The sequence below is a fragment of the Anolis carolinensis genome, chromosome 3, assembly GCF_035594765.1.
Source record: "Anolis carolinensis isolate JA03-04 chromosome 3, rAnoCar3.1.pri, whole genome shotgun sequence".
Taxonomy (NCBI): domain Eukaryota; kingdom Metazoa; phylum Chordata; class Lepidosauria; order Squamata; family Dactyloidae; genus Anolis; species Anolis carolinensis.
This window is the reverse complement of record NC_085843.1, coordinates 118,592,867-118,612,372: the sequence shown is the minus strand read 5'-3', so window position 1 is coordinate 118,612,372 and position 19,506 is coordinate 118,592,867. Positions and strand designations below refer to the sequence as shown.

Here is a 19,506-nt window from a genome sequence, read left to right as displayed (position 1 = left end):
ACAAACAAACACCATCCAGTACCCAGCCATCCATTAGCTTTGGACCCACAAGCTTATAGATGAGATCTGGCTGAAAGAACCACAACAGTACCATGGATATGGCTCCTCTTAAATTAATTCTGATGGATGCTTCACACCATTATGCCCTGTAGAATCCAACTGCAACTGTCCAGGCTGATTTACGTTAATATTGTAATTTGTAAGCCACCATCAATTGTTAGACTCACCCTAATTTCTGTACACCCATCACCACTAACAAAAATATGTAGGATACATGTGATTCTAAGATGCACTCCATTTTTAGAGATGTTTATATTGGAAAAAAATGTGTCCTTACAATTGAAGAAATACAGTAATAACGATAAGGTTTCTCACATCATTACTAATAATGATTCTAATGGTTTTCCCAGGGGAGAAAAGTGGGTTGCACATCCTAGGAAATGTCAGGGATTGACTAAATAATTCTAAAAGAATTTAAGATGGCAGAGAATGGAGATTTGAATCTCTAAGTTTGGTTTATCCCTCCATTTTTCTCTCTAAAAGACACTTTTTGCTGTTTGAAATAGAAATGTTTTGAACAGAGAAAGGATTAATGTAACATATTTAGAATCCAGCTGTGAATTCTATTAATTCCCATGGTTACTGATTCAGTAAAGGCTATGTGTGTGTGTGTGCGCGCGCACACACACACACACTATATCTGTATCTAGAATAAATGCATTATGTGGATTGAGTCTGAAAATGAGATTTTGAGAATAGAAAAGAAAACAACCTGGCTTTTCAGTGAGGAAAGGGTGCAAGTGTTTCATTTCACACTTTATGAACAGGCATTTTCAATCCTTCATGTATGCTCAGAAATTATTATCTGTAACTAGCTGGGGCCTGAAATAAGTAGGGATATGGAAAGACATGAAATAGGAATGGAGATATCTCCATCTAAATCGATATCTAGGCAGGAATACATACATTTGCACATCTCTTTTAGTCGCGTAGGCATTGCGGTTTAGATTTCCATCCACATTCTACCTCAACTAGAAATCAATATATAGCTGAATCTGGAAAAAATGAATAAAACGAGGAACAGACCATCTCCCTTTGTAGTCCTGAGATACACACACACACACACACGTGTGTGTGTATATGTATGTATGTATATATATATATCTCCACCATTTCATGTCCATTTAGAGGGGCTATCCAAATAATCAAAAAAGAAATTGCCGGTTTTGCCTTTTTACTCACCACTTTAGCATGGTTTAAATGCCTAATTAAATAATAAGAAAAGTGTGTGCATTAGCATTTCAAGTGGATTTTATATTTGCTGGAATTGCCCCAAGGACAAAATTGCCTTTTCATCATGCTCGGAAATGAGGTTAATATGACAGTTACGAGGCTTTGAGAAGCTTTCTGATAATAAAGCTTCTCAAAGTGTTTTTTTTCCCAGTTCAGTCCATAACTATATAAGGTACAGTGCTTGAGTTTGAACCAATTAAGTTACAATGAAATTGTCTAGTACCTGGACATGGCTAGTAATTTGTAGTACACGGAAAGTACATGGTGCAGTAGGCTCTCAGTTAACTAGCACCCATGAGGTTGGTAGATGCCAGATAAATTGAGTTTCTAATTGTTTGAGGGTTACTATTAAATCACAAGCAAATTAATACTATACTATACCTTAGCATAAACTCTGTAGACTTGATATTAATATTGAAATAAAGTAATTAAAAGTAAATAAAGACAAATGAAGACAAACTTAACTTAATGTAAGAAACGTTTACTATTTTCCTGTATTATAAAATAACTTTTTAAATTTTAAGTATGATTTCTTCAAAATTTCTGCCATTTGCTGGAAAATGCCAATTAACTGAGAGTCTACTGTATTTTGAAATTTCCTGGAATATATGGTATAGCTTTCTATATTCCTCATCAGGGGTCCTCAAACCTTTTAAACAGGGGGCCAATTCACTGTCCCTTAGACTGTTGGAGAGCCAAACTATAGTTAAAAAACACACCTATGAACTAATTCCTATGCACACTGCATGTATCTTATTTTGAAGTAAAAAAAACAAAATCGGAACAAATACAGCCTCAGTGTTAATAATAATAATAATAATAATAATAATAATAATAATAATAATAATAATCCCCTCCGCAGGTGCCACCTTGACGTGGTGGGGGGGCTTACCTGCTCCAATGATGACTGAGGGCTGTGCTGGCGGTAGTGTAACTACCGGCAGGTCCAACCAAGCCAGAGAGGCCTCAGCTGAGGAGCAGAACTAAGAGCACCTAACCCATTAGCATTATGGAGAATCAAACCCAAACGAAGTCTATACTGGCTCGGTCGTCGCCCAGGATAAAAAGGACCGCGGTGGATGCTGCTGATTCTGGACATCCATCAACAAGTGGGCTACGGAATCATCAAAACCCAAATGAACAGTCACAAAAGCAGCAGAAATACACAATGCCAGAAAACCGCACAATTATGAAATGCTACTACAAATCTGAACCTCAAAGGCGTGGCTACCAAAAAAGGATGCATCAACTGTGGAAACAAGAGTACCCTGACTCACAGATAACAGAACCCCGACTGGCTGACCAACGAAGATTCATAATCAGAAACAAAGTGTTCAGTGAAGTTGAACTTGAAGAAATCCAGAAAATTTGCAAAGTAAATCACCATCAGACCACAGCACAGACAGCAGCAGAGACTCCAGCAACACTTGGAATGGTGGAACAGATTGAACCAGAAGAAAGAGTGGAGCTTTTGCAAGAATTTGAAGAACCAGCACTTGAAACACCCGTTGAACCACCAGGAACCTTGACAGCAAGACAACAAGAGCTCAAGGATAAGATCATGGCTCATGCTGCAGCAAATGCAATAAGAAAGCAGCTCCCAACTCTAAAAACAGTGCCCAAGAGACAACTGGCGCCTCTCATGAAAGAAGTGAATGCAGCACTCTCCACTGTCCAAATAACATCAATTGAACAAACAAACCAGTATGCCTACAGTGCAGCAGTGATAGTAACAGAAGAGCTTGGGCTCCTACAACCAAGGCAGCCCCAAAGAAAATCGACTGGAAAACCAAAGTGGAAGGTCAGGCTGGAGTTGAAAATCAAAAAGCTTAGATCAGATGCAAGTAACCTGAAAAATATGAAAGAGAAGAAACTGAAGAATGACAAAATCAAGCAATACCTGATCCGAAAGTACTGGCTGAACACCAGAAAAATTGAAGAAGCTTTGGAGATCGTGAAAGAACAAATTACAGCAACAGCCAGAAAAATTGAAAGGTATGAAGCCAGAATCATCCAGTACAGACAAAATCAACTGTTTCAATCAGACCAAAGAGGGTTCTACCAGAGTCTGAACCAAACAACAGACACAGTAACCATAAAACCAGAGAAAACTGCAACAACGAAGTTCTGGAAAGAACTTTGGGAAAACAATAAAAACTACAACAAAAACGCTGGGTGGATAAAGGAGTTTGAAGGAAAATTCTCACAGAACAAAATGGAACTGATGGAAATAACAACTGAAATGATCAGCAAACGAGTGCAAAAAGTCAAGAACTGGACATCGCCTGGTAGTGATCAACTTCATGGATTTTGGCTCAAACATCTGATTAGTTTACATGGAAAAATGGCCCAACAATTCAATGAGATGCTGCAGAAAGGAAGTATCAGTGAATGGCTAACAACTGGAAGAACATACCTGATACAAAAGGATCCAACAAAAGGAGCAGCATCAGGAAACTACAGGCCAATAACGTGTCTGCCCACTATGTTTAAACTACTGACTGGCATCATAGCTGACAGAATTCAAGACTATCTTGAAGAAAAAAACATCTTGCCAGATGAACAGAAAGGCAACAAACGGAAAAGCAGGGGCACAAAAGACCAATTATTGATTGACAAAATGATCCTGGAGAACTGTAAGAGCCAAAAAGCTAATCTTCACATGACGTGGATTGACTACAAAAAGGCCTTTGACTCACTCCCACACAGCTGGATCATCAAGTGCCTGGACGCCATCGGGATTTGTAAAAACGTTGGCACCTTCATTGAAAACATGATGGAGCACTGGAAAACTGAACTGTTTGTTGGAAATGAAAGCTATGGACTTGTCAACATCAGAAGAGGAATTTTCCAGGGAGATTCATTGTCCCCTCTGCTTTTCATTATTGCCATGATCCCTCTGTCAACAATCTTACAAAAAACAAATCTCGGCTACCAAACATCTAAGAATTCTCACAAAATTTCACATTTGATGTACATGGATGACCTGAAGCTATATGGGAAAACAGAAACTGAAATTCAATCTCTGACCAACACTGTCCGAATTTTTAGCACTGATATCAACATGGAGTTTGGTTTGGACAAATGTTCGACAGTGGCATTGAAGAAGGGAAAAATCATTGAAAGTGAGGGCATAAATATGCCCAATGGCCAAACAATAAAGTGTCACCAGCCAGAGGCCTATAAATATCTGGGCATATTACAGCTGGACAACATCAAGCATGAACATGTGAAAACTGTGGTCAGCAAAGAATACACACAAAGGGTCAGAAAAATTCTCAAAAGCAAGCTCAATGGAGGGAACACCATCAAGGCCATAAACACCTGGGCCATACCTGTCATAAGATATACTGCTGGCATCATAAACTGGACACAGATGGAACTGGACAATTTGGACAGAAAAACAAGAAAACTCATGACCATTCATCATTCACTGCACCCTCGCAGTGATGTTGACCGGCTATATCTGCCTAGAAGATCAGGGGGCAGAGGACTCCTACAAGTAAAACAAGCAGTCAAAGAAGAAGAACATGCCCTGGCAGAATATGTCAAGCAAAGTGAAGAACCTGCTTTGATTGAAGTCAAAAATCAGAAACTCCTCAAAGCACAGCAGACAAAAAACCAGTACAAGAAAACCACACTACAAACTAGAGCTGACAACTGGCACAACAAAACATTGCATGGAAAGTTCCTTGACAAAATTGAAGGAAAAGCTGATAAGGAGTAGACCTGGCTCTGGCTCACAAATGGGACCCTGAAGAAGGAGACAGAAGGCCTGATCCTTGCAGCCCAGGAGCAAGCCATCAGGACAAATGCAATTAAGGCCAAGATCGAAAAATCAGCTGATGACCCAAAATGCAGACTGTGCAAGGAAACAGATGAAACCATTGATCATATCCTCAGCTGCTGTAAGAAAATTGCACAGACAGACTACAAACAGAGGCACAACTATGTGGCCCAAATGATTCATTGGAACTTATGCCTCAAGTACCACCTGCCAGCAGCAAAGAACTGGTGGGATCACAAACCTGCAAAAGTATTGGAAAATGAGCATGCAAAGATACTGTGGGACTTCCGAATCCAGACTGACAAAGTTCTGGAACACAATACACCAGACATCACAGTTGTGGAAAAGAACAAGGTTTGGATCATTGATGTTGCCATCCCAGGTGACAGTCGCATTGACGAAAAACAACAGGAAAAACTCAGCCGCTATCAGGACCTCAAGATTGAACTGCAAAGACTCTGGCAGAAACCAGTGCAGGTGGTCCCGGTGGTGATGGGCACACTGGGTGCCGTGCCGAAAGATCTCAGCCGGCATTTGGAAACAATAGACATTGACAAAATCACGATCTGCCAACTGCAAAAGGCCACCCTGCTGGGATCTGCACGCATCATCCGAAAATACATCACACAGTCCTAGACACTTGGGAAGTGTTAGACTTGTGATTTTGTGAAACGAAACCCAGCATGTCTATCTTGTTTGCTGTGTCATACAACGTCGTTGTGTCAATAATAATAATAATAATAATAATAATAATAATAATAATAATAAGAGTTGGAAGAGACCCCTTGCGCCATCTTGTCCAACCCTCTTCTGCCTTTGTGCACCAAAACATAATCAAAGCACCCCTGACAGATAGCCACCCAATAACAACAACAACAACAATTAAAATACCATAATAAACAGGGTTGGAAGAGACCCCTTGGACCATCTAGTCCAACCCCCTCCTGACTTCGTGCACAAAAAGCACAAGCAAAGCATCACCGATAGATGGAAGGGGCGCACCTTTCCTGCCTCCTCCCTCACCCTGTGTGCACTTTCCCTTGGTGGCAGTGGTGGAGGGAGCTGCGGCAGCAGGGTTTATTCCCACAGTGGTGAGGTTTGTCCCTGTGGCAGCAGCGGCTCCCTCCTCCATCACCAAGGAAGGTGCGCACTGGGTGAAGGAGGAGGTGGGAAAGGCACCTGTGAGGTGAGGGAAGAGGTGGAAAAGGCACACACCTCGCCCTGTGCACGCCTTCCTGTTCATGCCTTCCTCGGCAGAGGAGTAGGGAGCTGCCGCCATGGGGACAAACCTCGCTGCAGTGGGGACAAACCCGCAGGACAGGCAGCAGCGGTAAAAACACCTGGCGGGCTAGATAAATGTTTTCGCTGGGCTGCATGTGGCCCACGGGCTATAGTTTGGGGACCCCTGCACTAAAGCATTTATCCACTTTAAATTCAGTTGCTGCCTCTTGCAGAATTTCAGGCTTTGTAGTTTAGGGGAGGGGCCTTTAAACTGCTCAGCCAAAGAGGTCCTGGGCCTCACTAAATCACAAACCCATAATTCTGCAGAAGGCAGCAACTGGATTTAAAGTGGATAGATGCTCTAGTGCAGGGGTGGTGAACCTATGGCACATGTGCCTGAAAGGACACACAGTGCCCTCTCTTTTGGCACATGTGCCATTGCCTGCCCCCCACTCACTCGATCACTCACCCACTTGCTCACCATCCCACCCCCTGCGTGTGTGCTTGCTCGCTTGCCCCACATGCATACACATTTATCTCCACCTCCCCCACTCATTTGTCTGCCATCACTTTCCGTCCCTGTGATAATTGGATTCTGGAAAATTTGGCTTATGTGGGAACAAGGATTGGTGATAAAGCTTCAGTAGAGACTCTTTCCCCATGACAACTCTTTCAAGTGTGAATTTCCCTTTCTAGGGGTAGATTTCTCTCACTTCCTGTTGTCTTGCCCCCTGTTTGTAACTATGAGTCATTTGTAAGTCAGATGTTTATAACTTGGGGACTGCCTGGTACAAAGGGCCGTGAGTGGAAAAGTTTAAGAAGCCTTGGCATTGATAATACTGACTGCTTCAGTTGTATTTCAGCTGTTTGTAACCTTTTCATGTTTTGATATCCTACTTTGTTTTTGATCCCACAATGCAAAGATGCCTATTGTTGCAACTTGATAAGTGAAAAAATAACTAAGCCGGGTTCTGCGTTTGAATTTATTAAATGAACATTTCAAAGGGATCTCCTTTCCATATTGAGCCTCATCTTCCCCCAAAACTGGGGAGTCCTGTTGGAAAAGGATATGATTGTCAGAGTACAGTGGATGTGTGTTAACTTTTAAATGCATCTGTCTTGGATGTGCTGTCTAACCAATTTGCATTGCTTCTGCTCAGGCACCATCATTTTGTATATATGAACGTTCTGTATCCATGGATGCACACAGACATTTCCCCCACTTGATGGAATGGGCAGAGTTTCCAACTGATCAGCATTTTCAATAAAACTATTTCCCAGAAGTTGAAAACTTGAGTAACCTTGTTAGAAAATTGTTTTGTTATTAATCTCATGCCCAGCTCTGCCAGGACACACCAAATTCTACAATCCTGTACTTCTCACACTCACCCTGGAGGCAGGATTGTTGGAATCAAAATGCTGGCAACTCTGGGAATAAATGATGCATGCAAGTTACTCAAAGGTCGTATTGTGAACCTCAATTATCTGTCCGGAGGAAATGAGAATGAGGATTTTGATTTAATGTTTTCTTCCATTACATCTGTTTAGGAACCAATCCAAAAACATTCAGATTTTTTAAAAAACAGATCAAATTAGAATGAAATTAGTTTGGCTGCTGTTTCAGATTATGTTTATAATCTCATCAAGATACAAGCACTAAAAGCAAGAAAAAAATTAAAATACGTGTTTAAGTGTTTTAAAATCAGTGATCAGATTTGGCTAGATTTCTAAACCATAATCAAGTAATATGTGGAAAAGTCTTTTCTTCCTGTTTTTTCCTCCTCTAATATAGTCAGAGGAAGGGCTGGAACATTTGATTTTGTGTTCTTGCTTTCAAAGCAAGAATTATAGTAAACTATAATTTATCCAGATAAATCTGGTCAGTAACCATAGTTTGATTTTGGCATCCTGACAACGCCAGTGGGCAGGTAAAGGGATTTGGGAGGGCCATTTCAGCTTCACTTCTGGTCACTTTCATTGCTGTTTGTAGGCCAAAAAAGGATTCCTAGAAACAATTTTCAATCAGTTTTCAGAATGACCTGGAGAGAGCCAAACAAAACCCTTTTGAAGACTGCATAAAGTCTTCAAGTGGCTTGATTCCTACTGGCAGTTTAATCATAGATTAGTTGAAATGTTCGTGAATCCAGTTTTTCTCCTCCACCTGAGTTAGAGAGTGAGAAGGGAGAGAACTTGTTTGTGACAGTTTTGATAGTTTCCTGGGTTAGGTGATTTTTTTTTGTGAGCCATCCAGTTTCTCCCTCCTAGCTCTCAAAACTTATCAAGATGTCGGTAATATCAGGTAGCTGTGGTGAATGCAGCATTAGGTCCCACAGCCAAATGCTTCCTCAGCCTGGTATTATAAAGGCATGCTATGCCATACAATGTCCCTTCTCTCATATAATCTGTGCCATACACCCAGACATTTACTCCAAACAGTCAAAACTAGGCTATTACCTGGAGGACATATTCTTTCACTGCCACTAGATAATAACAATAACTTTATTTTTGTACCCCACCTCCATCTCCTCAAAGGGACTCGGGGCGGTTTACATATGGCACAAGGTGCCTAAACAACTCATAAAATAGACAGACAGTACAATATAAAATAAAACCATGAGTAGATAAAAGCAATAATTTGAACTCAGAACAGCGCCCAATAACCTAAAGTGTCATCTGTCGTAAAAACCTATAGTGCCATATGTTGTAAAAACATAAGATTGTGGAATAACTTTCCAGAAGAGATTTGTCAGCATGAGATACTGTCTGTGTTCAACTTAAATCAGTCCCTTCTGGCAGTCCTATCCAAATTATTTTTAAATTAGGGTTTTAAAAATATTTATTGATGGGTTTTAGTATTTATTGGTTTTATATGCTTTTTACTGATTTTGTTTTATTTGTTGTTCCCCACCACAATCTATAGGGAACTTTGTAAGAAATATATATGTTGATAGGCAGGTATAGCCACCATTGCCATCATCTTTACCCCTAATGACTCTTCCCTAGCCCTAATATCAACACTATAAGTAAGGTCCACAGAATTGTGGCTGCCTGGTTCAGTTCTCTTTGTCCCCAGCTATGTCATTAATCTACCTTGATTTTGATGCTCTGGCTGACATCAGTGAGAGCACCCAACATCTACGGAAGGTAAAGAGGACTCTTCCTCCACCCATCTCCCTTAACATGGCTGCGCTCTTGCTTTGTCAGCCAGAGTACTGTGGAGCAGGTAGGTGACATGTTGAGAGAGGTGGTGGAGGGAGTCCCAGTCACAATGCTATGTCTGCCCAATTCAGCACCTGGGCTGCCAAATTTGGCTCGCATTCTGTGTCAGCATGGAAGGGCCTTAAGTTAGCTTTTCCTTAGCTAGATGTGCTATGATGGAAAAATAGAACAAAGAATACCTAGTCACTAGTCTGAGTGATGGTCTTAGAGCCAGCAGTTTAGGTGTCTCTTCTGTTCCTCCTCCATTCTTATTCCTTTATTCCATGGCAGCCACACAGTCACCAATAGCGACAGCATACCAGGCTCAGCACCCTTGCTATCACAGTTCTCAGCATTCACGTAAGTGCACCAAATTGCCAATCCATCCTTGGGAACAGTGAGGGGAGTGGGAAAGGAGAAGTATCCCTCCCCCTTTGCATCACTTCATTGCCAGCATGCCAGAACAAAAATGGAGCATCCTCATTGCATCAGGTAAGTGATGGGAACATGGTTCAATCTTTGACTATTTATGGGTTTTCTTATTGATAGTAGGGAACAGGTTTATCATAGGGAGATGGCAGACCAGTAAATGAATGTATATATCTGCTTCAATGCTGGCTTGCCATCTTTGTGCAATGAAGTTCTTAGAAAGGGAGGAGCTTGGAAAAGCATTAGGACCTTATAGGAGACCTCAAAGAACATAGAAGGAAGCCTGGCTGTCCAGATTTAGAGATTTTGCATCAGTTTCTTTGCTCTGGGATAGAGAACATATGGCCTGTCAGACACTGATTGCAGCTCCCATCGTGCCCCACTGACTATACCAGGTATGGGCAAACTTGGGTCCTCCAGGTGTTTTGGACTTCAACTCTCCCAATTCCTAACAGCCGGTAGGCTGTTAGGAATTGTGGGAGTTGAAGTCCAAAACACCTGGAGGGCTCATGTTTGCCCATACCTGGACTATACTAATAGGAGTTGAACAAAATGAGGTGAGTCACACAGTCCCTAATCTATAGGTATCTCCTATATATCTAATCCAAGCAGAATAGAAATATTAACCATTTCATGCCTACTCCTGTTTTTCCTTTTGTTTCTTCAGCATCATCCAGAAAGGAAAACAGCACATCCAGCTGCTCTCAGGCCTGTGAACGATATTATTATTGTACATTTACATACTATGAAGCAAGCATATATAAACTCCCCCTCCCATTAATTTCTGTATAAAAATATACAATCTGTTCAAATTCAGATGTATATATCCCTATCCACCATTCCTGGTTTGAAAACATCCCATGTAGAAAAATTCAAACAGAAAACCTTGATTTTGCCATTTTATAAGGGATACAATTTTTCTAAACTGGTGTACATAATGGGACTTGAGAATCCATAGATCTTAGTATTCATGGGGATTCCTGAAGCCAATCTTCTGTGGATACCAAGAACCCACTGTATTGAGATATTTTAACAGTCAAGTTGCTTGAATGTGCAATATAAAGAATAATCAATTAAATGTGAATTATGTTGACGCCAGTAGTTCTGAATACGTGACATTCTCCTTGGGCCAAAACATTATCCCTGTCGGGAGTAGTGTGGAGAGAAATATGGTGATCCCTTTTTTGTCACCTGGCCTGAGCCTTTCTCAGGCACCAACAATCCTGGGATGTATTTCCTAGGATTTCTGGTGCCTATTCTGGTACCAATATACCAGATGTCAGGGAGGATGGGGGGCTTTTAGTGATACTCAAAATGGTGCCCCATGAAATACTGGCAATCAGTTGTTAGTCCTTGGAGAGCTTCTGGGAAAGGAACAGTGGGCTAGCCTCATATTATCGAATTGTGATTGCATGCATTGGTCACATGCCATTGTAACTCATTTTAGGTCATTCTTGCAGATATTATAAAATAAAATAATTCCTAGAAGTATAAAAGGTAAAAGTTTTCCCCGACATTCAGTCTAGTCGTGTCCGACTCTGGGGGTTGGTGCTCATCTCAATTTCTAAGCTGAAGAGCTGATGTTATCCATAAACACCTCCAAAGTCATGTGGCCGGCATGACTGCATGGAGCATTGTTACTCCCATTTGCATGTTTTCAAACTGCTAGGTTTGCAGAAGCTGGGGCTAATAGCGGGAGCTCACTCCGCTCCCCAGATTTGAACCGCTGACCTTTTGGTCAGCAAGTTCAGCAGCTCGGCAGTTTAACCCGCTGTGCCACTAGGGGCAGCAACCTGGAAAAATAACTGTTCAGTGGGCGATATCTCCCAGAGGCACCATTGATGGCCAGGGCATAAATCAACATGGCACCCATTTATGAAAGTAAAGAAAAGCTGCAGATCTTTTCTCTGAGCAGCCAACTGAAAGCAGAACTTGAAATTGTAGTTTTGGACTACAGCTCCCATGATCCACAGCCAGCATGGCAATGACCCTACTGATTGAAGGAGCTTCTATACTGACACATTAATGCATCTTGAATCCAGTTTGGGAGGAACCAGTTTCACTGCACAGTAATCAGACTGCCCTGTCTGGAACCAGTTTGAGTTCAGGAAGGTGATTACATTGGACACGAAACTGACCCCCAACACTTTGTAGTCTCCCCTGGCATTTCTGGGGAATATGCACATTAGCACTTCAGAGACCTAGCGGGTGATAAAAGAAAGGGAAAGTGGCAGATAGGAGCGGAGGTATCAATTACTCCTGCCAGAAGATCCGTTAGTCCCCTGCTACCCTTGGGGTGCTTTTTGGCGTCTCCTGTTCACTGTGTCCACAATGCGCTCCACATTTTGTAGAGCTGGTTTTGCCCTGAATCTGGGAAACACTGGCATCTGCTGCAGCACAGTTTTTGGCTGAACTCTGATTTTCCTGAGATTTTTAAAAATGTGCTGTATGCTCTTAGATGCGCATAGCAACACACACTGTAGGTGTGCATTTTGTGGCTACCACAATCTCAGGTTGGCTTTGAACTGCATGATATGGTCAGTGTAGAAGGGTCCTGAGAGATTCTTGGAACTATAGTCAAAAAGTCATATTTTCAAGTTCTGCCTGGAAAGGCTAATAGCCATAAATAAATATTAAGAGAGCAAAATCCACAACTATAATTGTAAACATGCTTACTAGGAAGAACATAGTATTAACTCTGTAATCACTTCCAGAGTTATGTACTGGACCACAACCAGTTTCATGGGGAAAAACCTGAATTTTTAAGGCCAATGTTTTTGCACAATAATGTTCTTTCTGAAAAGTGTCATACACAGTATCAGGAGATTCTTCTTGCTTTTCGTGCTCCTTGCCTTCTGTCATGACATCTTCAGTTTTCTGAGTCAGAGAAATGTTAATAAATAGTGATTTCTTTGTTACATGCTTCAAGCTAATAATCTGTGACAGCAGAGTTCTTTTCTGGGAACTTTCTTGCTCAAAATATTCGCTTCGGGTCACACATAGTTCAAAACATGTGACTTCAGGAAAACGATTCCTATTTAAAAATATAAAACATGCTTCATTGCATTGCTGGTTTTGGACAAATGGTGCATTTAATTCAAGTCCCCTTTGAATGTCATGGAAAAGTGCCTTTAGTTCTGCATCAGCACAGTTGAAACATTTTCTATGTATGCCCAAAGTTTTATTGTTAACAATATGTGAACCAGAGGCCATTCTATATGACTCTTAAATTTAAGGTTCATCTCGCCAAAAATGCTGTAATTAATTTTCTTTTTCTTGTGGCTGCTTATATTGTTAACACTTTAACAATTATGTTTTCTAAATTTTGTATTGCAAGCTACATTGAGGGTCTCTAGAGGGAAAAGTAAACAAATAGATTGGATCATTGAACATGCTTTCAAATTCCAGGTGGAGAGGAGGGAGTCTGGGAGGCAAGATCAGGATATATCTACTATATGCTTGCTCAGCCATACTACTCACATGGTCCACTTTAGGTGATACATTAAATATTTAGAATGCCCTCCAACATTTGAAAGATGAAAAATAGGACTTATGTTGACAATAATCTGAGAATGTAGTCAAAAGACTATCCAGGCAGTAAGAGACCGGAAATTCTTGATATGGAAGAACACAAAGAAATTAGTATTTTAAATGGAAAAAATCCTAAAAAGTATCTTAAGTTTGTGAAAGTCCCCCAAAAACCCAAATGAGTATACTAGGAAATAAAAGAACTAATATTCAAAAGAAATTAATACAAACTTTTGGAAAATCAGGAGATCATAGGTCTAACAGCGTAATTCCATTTGATGACTAGTATTATGTGGATATGTGATGATCTGTACCATAAAAATTGTGTAAGTGGGTTAGAGCAATGATCCAATATAGCATTAATGAGCCAGGTACCCTTCAGATTTATTAAACTAGAATTCTTACCATTTCAGGTGTGTGGAGATACTAGGAGTTGTAGTATTATAAATCTGGAGGAAAGTAAGTTGTGGAAGGCTGCTTTCTCAAGTGGAGCATGTCATTTGGAAAAATAGTATGGTAGATGCTCTGGAATTTTACGGCAATTTAAATTTTTATACCATATCTCATCACAAGGAAGTTGAATAAATGAATAAATATAAATAAAACAGTCCTAATAAATTTGTTCTCAGAAAGATGCCCTTGAGAGCAAAAATGTATAATTTCACATTTATTCACTTTGGGCTAATTATCATTTTAACATCCACCACAGCCTTTCCTAATCAAATGCATAGAAAGAAAGTAGCAATGGGTTAACACTTTTAGATAAAAGTATATAAGCTTTAAAAAATCTAATAAAGTTGCATTTACCTCTAAAAGGAAGAAAACACTTATATTGTTAAACGGTCATTTACAAAATAACCTCCAAATCGACAGGATCAGCACCCATTTCATCTATCAATTTCTGATAAAAGATGCTCTCTAATTGGCATTTTCTGCGTCCTCCGGCAGTATGGCATTCTTGGATCCTCTGAAGATGCCAGCCATAGATGCAGGTGAAACGTCAAGAGAAAATGCTACTAGAACACAGCCAAACATCCCGGAAACCACACAACACCCCTATATGTACCTAGTTTACGCCTACCTCTTCCACTGTGTCTCTCAGATCAATCTCTACAAAGGATGACAAGTCTTTCTGTGAGAAAAACATAAAATAAAGGATAAAAAAGTTTTATAAGATCTTTGTACACATGAGCGTAATGCAAATGGTTCTTTCTAGAGAAAATCAGCTGTATTCCTTAACACAAACTTTTTACTGCAAGTGGTTAGAACTTCACAAAGTGGGCAGAAAGAGAGTGGATAGTCAATACAATATTGATAATACTATATAGCTGAACAAATGGGATCCCAAAGGGCTACTATATCAATACAATCTATCATGTCGGTGTTATGAGCACTTTAGCACACCAGGGCACTGCCACCTCTGCAAAGCCTATAAGGACAATGTAAAGGTATTGTAGGGTAATTGCATATTCAGTGGGCCCTTGGCATCTGCTGGGGTTTGGCTCCAGGACCCACCCTTTGGATGTGAAAATCCATGGATGCCGAAGTTCTGTTATATACAATGGCAAAGGAAAATGGTAAAATTGTGTATCTTACATTAAAATGGAAAAAAAATCAGGCTTTGCTTTAGGGTTTTTAAAAAATATTGTCAAGCTATGGAAGGTTGAATTGATGGATGCAGAACCTGTGGATATAGAGGGCTGACTCTACTCATCAGTGGTGTGTGGAGGAGGAAATAGCAGATAAGCCTTAGTTAATGTCCAATAGCGACGTTATTTCACCATGCATGAAATTATCTTCACATTTTTTGTTTTAATTTATTCTATTGTTCTCTTAATGAACTTAAAACTTGTTGAAAAGTTGAGAGAGAACCTTTAAAATAAGAAAATATATTGTAGTAAGCCATATCATAATAAGCTTTTTTATAGTTTGAGAATACATAAGATATCATACTGTATAGCATAGTATGCAACACCATTCTGGACAGAGTTGCTATCATCACACTTATTTCCTATGTCTAAAGTTAGTTGCTCTGCCCATGGTCCAGTTGGGTTCTGGTTGGATCCCAGAGTTTCCACCAGAACTTATGACCCCTCATACATCATTTAAAAGGTAAAGGTTTTCCCTGACGTTAAGTCCAGTCATGTCTGACTCTGGGGGTTGGTGCTCATCTCCATTTCTAAGCCAAAGAGCCGGTGTTGTCCGTAGACACCTCCAATGTCATGTGGCCAGCATGACTGCATGGAGCACCGTTACCTATTGATCTACTCACATTTTCACGTTTTCGAACTGCTAGGTTGGCAGAAGCTGGAGCTAATAGCAGTCGCTCACTCCGCTCCCGGGATTTGAACCTGCGACCTTTCGGTATGCAAGTTCAGCAGCTCAGTGCTTTAACACACTTCACTACTGGGGCTCCTTTTCATACACCATTTATACATCCTAAAAACCTTTTCTAGATGGATGGAACTCTTTGGAACAGGCTTTTTAAATATTGTGTGGGATTGTATGGGAAAGTGGGGATCACTGATTGAGATGTAGCCTAAATATCTGGTTGGATCCTGGCCATGAAGCCTGACATCTTTTTTATTGCTTGCTTTAATCATTAGGAAAGTGAAAAGAGTGGGGATTAATTTCTGTTGTGTTGTTCCAAATGTTAGATTGGTGACTTTAAAAAAAATATCTTATTCATATAATTGAGAAAGCAGTGTCCTGTGCTTTATAGATGAAAATATGTCTAGTTCAGTTGACTAGACGTAGATCTATTTTGGGCCGGGCTGTGGCGCAGCTGGCTAATAACCAGCTGCAATAAATCACTACTGACCGAGACGTCATGAGTTCGAAGCCCGGGTCGGGTTAAGCCCCCGACCATTAAATAGCCCAGCTTGCTGTTGACCTATGCAGCCCCGAAAGACTGGGCTGTTTGTGAAATTCTGAATTTTAAAAAATCAAATTCTGTGCTCAGCAACTTTTTCTTGGAGAATTACTGTACAATACTTGCCTGTATTCCCAGGAAAATATCTTCCAAATCAATTTCTGTCTTTGGTTTCTACAGATTTAAAAACAGACGATTTAGTATTTGGAGTGCTCATTTTTTTTGTTTAACAAAGACAGTGCAAAACATAATTTCTTTAGACTAACTATAAATCTGTGATAGAGGCTTCCTTTTTTCCTGTTCCTTCAACCTTTGGCTGTTTGATGATGCCGATGAGCTTTGTCTTTACCTTACTGATTTCCTTGTTTATACATATTTCTAGCTAGCTATATCAATATGCAGGGCCGTAGCCAGAAAAAAAAATTGGGGTTTTTTTGGAAAATTTGGGGGGGGGGGGTTAACCCCTAGCACCCCCCACCCCCGCTACAAACCTGTCGATATCTACTTGAGATAGTGCCTGGAGGGACTCTTAATGTTTTGCGTCTCATAGATTTAGCATGGGGATTTGGTTAACCAGTTAAAATTCATGAGTAAACCAGTTTTTTTTTTATAACCTGAAAAATTTCGGCGGGGGGGGGGTTGAACCCCTAAACCCCCCTCGCTACAGGCCTGTCAATATGTGATTTATGCATATTAATTACCAAGAAGTACCCTTTATGCCCCGTCTTCTTGCCCCTGAGTCCATTATCAGTTCACCTATGCACTTGAGCCAAGGTTTTACTCACATCTGATTTGGGGACTGTAAAATTTGAGCTGCCTTGCTGGCACTCACTGTTTCTGGCATATCAAGTGTTCCCAAATCTTAAAATATTTGCCTTTCCGTATTGGTTGGCTCCTCTTGTTCATATGGAGGCTATGCTGACAAGAACTAAGACATTTAAGGATTTGTAACTCATGGGAGAATCTGCCGTGTTTCTATCCAATAACAAATTACACTCTCCCTGTCCCATTTGTCACATCCCTTCACTCAGAGTTCAACTTTTCTCAGTAGCTTCTGTTCCTCTGACCCTACGTTGCTTGAGCCTGTAATGCAGACTGTAATACATATTTGTTGTCAAGTCTGTTTCCAACTTATGGCTGCCAAAATCTTAAATGATGTTATTGCTTCCAAATACAATACGTCAAAATTGGTAAATTGGATAAACACAAATAAATGCATTCTGTGTATAATGTTGTATGCAGAGTTGTTTACTCTCATGTAAATTTTGTACATGCAGTTTGATCTGAAGGTCATGTCTATGACTTATCCCCAAAATTTGATATTTCTGAAAATAATATTACAGCTCTTCTGTAGAACAGGAACTGCAATGAAGAAACTGGCAAAATGTTAATCTATTTTTCTGTGACTGGCATCCTATTAGTATATGATACTGTAACTCTGCCTTATAGTATCAGAATTCAGTTTTTCACACATTATGTCTGACCATGTAATGACCAAAGGTCCCCCACCTTCCACTTTGTCAACCACATAATTTCCTCATCCAACATGGCTATAATCAGGTTCCTGGAGAATGAGGGGGTTATTAGTGATGGATCCAGCAATTTTCTCTTAGGTGGATAAGTTGCAAAGATGTCATCTGCAGGGATATCCCCAAAATCCCCGGAGATCCCTGTTGATGCCTATTGCAATGTGTCGAGCTAAAGAAAAAAATAGCTGGACACATTGTCACTAATGTTCTGGATGTACAACAACTTGGAAATGGCCATACTTATGTGAGAGTGTAGCTTAAGGGTTTCATAATGTAAATCTATGTAATGAATTGTGCTACACAATCCTTATGTTGACAGGCAACACTGGCCAGCTGATTATCCAAACCAAATATACAACTCAATGCACAACCAGATATACTGACAACATGAAGCAGTACGCCATGTATCATTATCTGTTTGGTTGACACACATGAGTTAGCAGTTGAAGTACACAAGAGTTATGAGACTCAGGCAAGGTAGGAAACCCATCAATACCCGACCGATCTCCAAGTCTCATATTTATAATGTGTAGACCAAACTATGTCCTGCCTAGTATTTTTCTTTATGTGCAATTTCCATCATTCCCTGTGAGCATAGCTAGCTTGGGAGGGAGGGTACCAGGTTGGAGAAGGTGTGTGATGATAAACACAGAGTCACTGGATAGAAAAATAATTTATTGTTTAAAGCTAGGCTCAGTTATACACAAGTCCCATTTTTTCAGGAGGTTTAATCTAAGCAAGCTGTGACCATATAGCACTTAGATAATTTGAATCCCACTAATTTCAGTAGTTTATCTGAGCATAACTAAATTTGAATCCAAAGTATATACAGTAGAGTCTCACTTATCCAAACCTCACTTATCCAAGCTTCTGGATTATCCAAGCCATTTTTGTAGTCAATGTTTTCAATATATCATGATATTTTAGTGCTAAATTCGTAAATACAGTAATTACAACATAACATTACTGCGTATTGAACTACTTTTTCTGTCAAATTTGTTGTATAACATGACGTTTTGGTGCTTAATTTGTAAAATCATAATCTAATTTGATGTTTAATAGGCCTTTCCTTAATCCCTCCTTATTATCCAAGATATTTGTTTATCCAAGCTTCTGCCAGCCCATTTAGCTTGAATAAGTGAGACTCTACTGTACTTCAAATTTCAGTGTTTCCTGTGTTTACCACACTGTTACTATTTAATTATTTTTAACTTTTGTTATGCTCTTTTTAAAATGTTTAGTGCGGATAAATCTTAGCCGCCTCAAGTCCCCATGGGAGAAAGGTGGGATATCAATAAAGATAATAATAATAATAATAATAATAATAATAATAATAATAATAATAATAATAATAACAACAATGATGATGATGATCCTGACCGTTTTTTCACAGGTGTCCACTTGAAGAGATTCTTCCTGCTTGTGGCAACTATCCTTATCTTTTTTATTTTCACATACTCTCTTCTTGATTTCTTTAAGACTGTGCAGGAAGGGATATTGGCACATGTGACAAAGGTTGTTTGCACAAACTGAACAAAATATAAATAGCAATTGCTAAAAATGGTACATCTCACATTATTTAAATTGTTGTCTTGTCTAGTGGGACATGGGGTGTATCCACATTGTAGAATGAATACAATTTGACATTG

At 39.9% G+C, this 19,506-nt stretch overlaps 1 long non-coding RNA gene across 1 annotated transcript; it reads right to left on the bottom strand.

Moving 5' to 3' along the window:
• Positions 1-7,270: 7,270 nt before the first annotated feature.
• LOC134297559 (uncharacterized) lies at positions 7,271-14,610 on the bottom strand. Its single transcript, XR_010004350.1, has 4 exons — positions 14,538-14,610; positions 12,741-12,805; positions 10,556-10,638; positions 7,271-7,355 (listed from the first exon to the last, which is right to left on the bottom strand). It is a non-coding gene; the product is annotated as an uncharacterized LOC134297559 (long non-coding RNA).
• Between the last annotated feature and the right edge of the window lie 4,896 nt (positions 14,611-19,506).